Source organism: Lathyrus oleraceus, chromosome 1, assembly GCF_024323335.1.
Source record: "Lathyrus oleraceus cultivar Zhongwan6 chromosome 1, CAAS_Psat_ZW6_1.0, whole genome shotgun sequence".
NCBI lineage: Eukaryota > Viridiplantae > Streptophyta > Magnoliopsida > Fabales > Fabaceae > Lathyrus > Lathyrus oleraceus.
In genome coordinates, this window is record NC_066579.1 from 60,709,277 (window position 1) to 60,716,067 (window position 6,791).

Here is a 6,791-nt window from a genome sequence, read left to right on the forward strand (position 1 = left end):
GCCCACACAAGTGGTTCAATAAATAGAACCCTTGTGCAGAAGCATTCATTGCGGTTGCATTATTTTCGTTTTCTCTCTCTCTCTCTCTCTCTCACTCAAAGCCTTCATTCGTACTAGCTAGCACTGAGATTGAAGGAATCCGTTCGTGTGGACTGAGTAGAGACGTTGTCATCGTTCAACGTTCGTGATCGCTCCATGGATCTGCATCAAAGGTTTTGATCGTCACAAGAGATCTGCACCAAAGGTTTCAATCGTCACAAGAGGTAAATATTCTATCACTGATCATGACCATTCGTAAGGATCTCTAAAGGAGAAAATTTTAATTTCCGCTGCGTTTTGGATCGCAATTCTCCTTCAAAACGTCCATTGATTTAATTCGAATTAATATATGTATTTGAATATGATTGATGTTTACCGAAAATACATGCATAAAATAGAAATAACAATTACTAAAAGACTTTAGGATCAAGGATAAGGTTTAACCATGCGTTCTAACAAATCCGGTTGCAAATCCTATTCCCCAGCAAAACCAGTTATTCCCAGAAGAAATTGGCACTACTAAACAGACTGGTCATCTCTTTTATCCCCAGTCAGGTTCTGTTGAATATTTCTACCATCAGACAGAAATCAAATATCCCCAGCTAAGAAAGGGTCATCAATACAAATATCTCCAACCAGAATATCGGGATTTATCTTCCCATGGCAAAAAAATTCAGACGCATAATTCATTCATGCATCATTTCACAGCATATACATGCATGCAATGTTCGCATTTATTTTCAAGAGCATAAAACATCTCATGCATCATGACATGGCATGAGGCTAACTCTTTTTTTTCCAGGTTAATTATCCTCCTGATACAGTCAAAATACAGATTCATTGAGACGGATATCTTTATCGATTACATTCAAGATTCAGATACATCTTTCAGATATAATCCATATGAATATTCATTCTGACAAGCATTCTGATATCCTCCTAATGATGGCATCTTTAAGCCCATCCCAGACATTTATTGCAAATACAACATATACAAATATTATCAGATATAGCCTAACGTACGGCTCATTCTGATTCAGCCTAACGTATGGTTCCTTCAACTGTTCCAGTACGGTCTAGCGTACGACCCATTTGGATATTCATCCCCTCAGATACTACCTAGCGTACGGTACATTCTGAAATGTAGTCTAGCGTATGACTACCCCTTTTATCATCAGATACAGCCTAATGGACGGCTCATTCAGCTACTCAGATACGATCTAGCGTATGATCCATTCTGATCTTTTATCCTCAGATACAGCCTAATGGACGACTCATTCTGCAACTCAGATACGGTCTAGTGTATGACCCAGTCTGGCTCTTCTCATCAGATACTACCTAGCGTACAGTACATTCTGAAATGTAGTATAGCGTACGACTACTTTTTATCGCCAGATACAGCCTAACGGACGGCTCATTCTACTACTCAGATACGATCTAGCGTACGATCCATTCTGATCTTTATTTCTCCAGATACAGCCTAACGGACGGCTCACTCTGCTACTCAGATACGGTCTAGCGTATGACCCATTATGATCCTTATCTCATCAGGTTCAGCTCACCCTAATATCACCTAATGGATGACTCATGATACGGTCTAGCGTACGACCCTGTGTGACACCCATGTCTTCAGATATGGTCTAATGTACGACACACTCTGAAGCTCTCATCATCAAACTTTCTGGATGGTATCTTTAAGCCCATCTCCATCAAGACTATCTTTTAATTAACAAGTGCAAATTTTTGGGGCATTCTAAGTGTTCAATAATTTACCACCTCCAGATCACGAATGGCGTACATACCATTCTAATTCTCTCGGTTTAAGAATATTGAACAGGGGCAGCTGTCATACCCCAAAATTTGCCTGTTAATTTTTATGATAAATTGATTCATGCATGGCATTCATTTCACATTTGCATTCATTCATTAGCATACATTCTCATATAAATTATAAATTTTAATTTATTTATTATGTGATACAGATATAAAAAATAATAATGATTTTGGTTATGTGTATGATATAAATAAATTTTATATATATAAATAAAATAGTTTTAATTTAATGATAAATAAAAATAGATTTGAATTTTAATTGTATAATTAAAATTTTAAATTAATTTTATTTGTTAAAGCTCATTAAATTATAATAACTATTTTTTATAATTTAGTGACTCGTGTTCCATTTATTCATTATTTATAAATAGTATTTATTTAGTAATTCATGTTTTTTACTTAATAAAATTTATTTATAAGAGTAACATTTTTTTAAAAGCCCATAAATTATAAAATAATTTTGGTTGATATAAGTAAGAATAATTTTGATTTTTTTTAAATGATGAAAGTAAAAATAGAGATAGGTTTAAATTTTAATTCAATTATGTAACTAAAATTTAAATTAATTTTTATTTGTTAAAAGTCATTTAAATTATTCATTATTTATAATAATATTTGTGTTTAATAAATATTTATTTATAATAATAGATAGCAAGGTTAAACCCTAATCCACACCATTATAGCTAACTCTCCTAAATTATAGGAAGGGATCCAAATAGATAGCAATGTTAAACCCTAATCCACACCATTATAGCTAACTCTCCTAAATTATAGGAAGGGATCCAAATATTTAGCAAGGTTAAACCCTAATCCACACCATTATAAATACTTCATATGGCTGCAGCGAGAGAAAAGAAAAGGGGAAAAAGAGGAGAGATACAGCAGAAGAAGATACACAAGGCAAGGCAGAAACAAGAAGATTCACGGACAGGGAAAAGAGAAGCAACCATAAAGCACTCATAGCCTGAATAAGAACAACACACATACAATGAGCAAGCTAGAAGAATCAAATCCCCAGTAAGTGTTCATTATGGAATTTGCATCCAGTATGATTACCTTGCAATACTCCTTAATTCATGCATGAATAATATTGGTTTAATATATATATTGAGATGATGTATTCATGGTTTGGTGGATGTTGATATTGCTTTATTCAAGTATGCATCTGTTCTTGATATGTCATAACATGTTGGAGAAATTCTGTTTGCATGATTAAAGAATTATATCTGCCATTTAATTATTATTATATGAGTGTTGTTTCTAGCATGATTATGTTTATTTCACATGCTGTTATTACATAATAATGATGATGATGATATAATGGTGATAATATAAATCCTTGGTTGTCTTTAACATGTATGTGTAAGGTTTGTTTTATCATTATCACTTGCAATAAAGAGAACTAATACATGAGTAAAATAATATAAGCTTCTTGATTTGTGCATGGCTATTTTTATTATTGCATGATGATTACCTATGATCTTATTTTATGTGTGTGGTTTGATATAAGATGAAGTTACAGGTTTGTTGTATTCACATGAAAGAAACAGCATGAGAAAAAATAAAGTAGCTTGCCGTAAGAGAGAAAGCTGTAACATGCATGGTGGTGTTGTGTCAAAATGGAAAAATCCATGTAGAATTAATATATATTTTAATGAAGTCGAATAAATAACGAATGGACCAACATGGCTCGTTGGTAGCTCCTCCATCACTCCAACCTAGAGGTCATAGGTTCGGGCCCCCAGGACCTATTTTTTATTGCATGGAAAGATAAATAATCGAACTTAGATAAATTAATTCAAGATAATATATCTGAATCCAATCATTTCCACACTTGCACCTTTAGGGTAACCCTCTCTTTATTGCCTTACGATATTACGGTCATGTCCCGCGAATGTGGGGATACCCTTAGCAAAGACCCTTTCGATTAAATCATCATCATCCCTAAACAGATAAGTCATAGTCCCTTCGATCAAAAGGTCAATGTCCCTACAAGATAAATCATAGTCCCTCGAATGTTGCCTTCGAATATATGACCTTGTCCCTCGAACGTTGCCTTCAAATATATGACTTTGTCCCTCGATGACCCTTCGTGGTAGCCTACGATTAAATGATGATCGTCCCTTCGAATACTAAGGTATCCTTACAAATGTTGCCTTCAATGACCAATCGACGACCCCACAATGTCCCTTTACATCCAAAGGATAAGACTACTTACTTCTCAATAGTAAGGACAATTTTACCCTCCTAAGGATAGGAAATACCTATAAAGACCTTGGTTAGGTATAACTCTTAAATGCTTGCTCACAGCTTAAAATACTTTTCACACCTCACACTTTTCATAACATCTTTTAGAAAATCACCACTTGGTATACATTCGCACCAAAATCATCGCCGAGTTATATTTTTCTAAACATCTTTCAAAATCAAACGAGATAAATACTTTGTATACATTCGTACAAGAATCATTACAAAGTTAAACTCTCCTTTCAAAATATTTTCTAAACACACCACATTTCTCAAACACTTTCTCAAACAAGGAAAACATAAGTGAGTTAAGCAATTAAGAGCCCATGGATAACCATGGATACAAATGATGCTAACACCTTCCCTTTGTATAATGTACCTCCCGAACTCAAAATCTAATCAAGGTCTTTCCTGTTCTTTTCCGCCTTTCCTTATTGGATAAAAGAAAAGCCGGTGGCGATTCTTGCTATCCGCAACATTGTTTTTCAAAGCAAAAACACAAAGTCAGTTCACCGTATCACATTAATGTTTACCACCAAGCTTCCTTCTTGAAAGGCTATGTACCCGTTGTCAATCAACTGTCATACTTTGGCTTTGAAAGCGTTAGAGTCTTCGGTTGAATGCCCTTCTGATCCAGTATGATATCCACATTGCACATTTGGGTCATACCCGGGTGAGTAAGGTTGTGGAACCGGCTTGAGAGACAGGAAATGATGATATCTCACTAGCCACATCCTTGACCTCTTCCTTGTGGTACAAAACCTTGAGGGGTTTCAGGGGTCCTTTCCCTTTCACATTACTTGGCCCAGAAATCAAGATATATGTACTTGAGTCTTCCTCCTCCAATGCTTCTTGAATTTTCCTTAGACATGGTTCTTTTTTCTAAACGCGTGTCAGGAATCATTTTGCTCTTCATGGACAAAGGATGGATGAGTTTTTTTTGTATTTTTGGAAAATGATATGCAATGCATGATAACGAATGCAGATGCAATGGTATATGAATGGATGCAATGTATTTTTTTTATGTTTTGGTATGCAAATAAAATACAACCCAAGTAGTTAAGATCTGGGATAATGTGAGTAACTTAGAACATCTTACTAGGTAAGCTCCTTAACAGATAGTTCTAGGATTTCTACCCATAAACCCACTCACGGGATAGTTTCTACATTTTTGATAAGGTTCTCAGAGTCATGGACCATAATCGTATTAACATCAGAAAACAGGCTAGCCGCTTTATGACAAGAGTGACGAAAGGTCTCTTCTGAGCGAGGTTTTCATATTGGGTGCAAAAAGGAGAGGCCCTTGGAGTCCATCATTATGCAACCACCAAAGTAATAACTGGTTCTAAGAGGGGGTCCTAGAGTCATGGACCCTTCATGAATCAACGTCATGCAACAGGCTAGCTGTCTTATAACGAGATCTACAAACAGGTCTACTCTAGGGGAGTCTTCATGCTAGACACGCAAGGAGTGGCCCTTGGGGACTAACACTACACAACTTCAAATTCTAAACTTATATGTTCTCTCTTCTTTTTCCAGAGCTTGGGTGTAGAGCTTTATTCATGATATCAAAATCCCAACACCCACACATAGATATATATACAAATATAAAAATGCGATAAAACAGAAGATAAAGAAAGCATATAACAAAGGAAGAAAAATAAACAGACAAAGCTAACACACATACGAAAACTCAACTGAACTAGGGTTGACTCACTTAGGGATGTTCTTATTCCCCAGCAGAGTCGCCATCTGTCGCACCTCGAAAAATGGGGATACGACTTTAAGCGAAGCGTAATCGCACGCTCGCAATGATGGACTGAACAGAGTCGCCACCGAACTTTATTTATTCCTAAAAAGGAAAGGGGAAATATCGATAAAACCCAAGATAAAACAACAATGATTATTGGTCGTCGCAACCAAATCAGGGTTATTAGCACCCCTCACGTCCGTTGTATTCAACGGGAACCGTTTAGTTAGTTTCGTTTTGAATGTTAGCTTATGTTAGTCTTCTCAAGTTATAATGAGGGAGAGAAAGAATAGAAGAGGGAAGAAATGTTTTTGGATTTTTGCAACAAAGGAGACTAAACCTAAGTTTTTTATTAGTGGGCCTGGCAAGATTTACAAATCCTGCTCCTACGTATCTCAATAGAGAAGTCAAGGCTTACGTAGTTCTGGGTAGAAAAATATTTGTTTGTTGGTCGATTTTAGCGAAAGCTATATTGTGTTAATCGACGAAAACATTGTTTTACCCAAAACAGATGAGGAGTGGACGTATACCACACATCAAATGGATTTATAAATCTACATTCGGAAAAACGTCACTTATCTCGACTCAACAATCGTGGCCGAAACATTGTTTTGCATCACCTTAAGACAATATATCTTTCGTTTATGAAAAAGGTTTTCTTGATTAGTCGCACGACGGCGAGAAAAGAGTTTAATTGGTTGGATGTATTTTGAGTGATGGCGAGAACTTGGATGAGCGAGATATCCATCTCGAATCCTTGTCTCAGGAGTGCGCGGTATCCACCACGTTCCATTTCCATCTTATTTGAAAAATGTTTAATAATAATTAAGTATTTTTAGGTTTGATTGAGAAAGGGCTTTGAAGAAACCGTATTGACAATTCTAGACAATGGCGGGAGCTAAGATAGGCAAAGCATCCACCT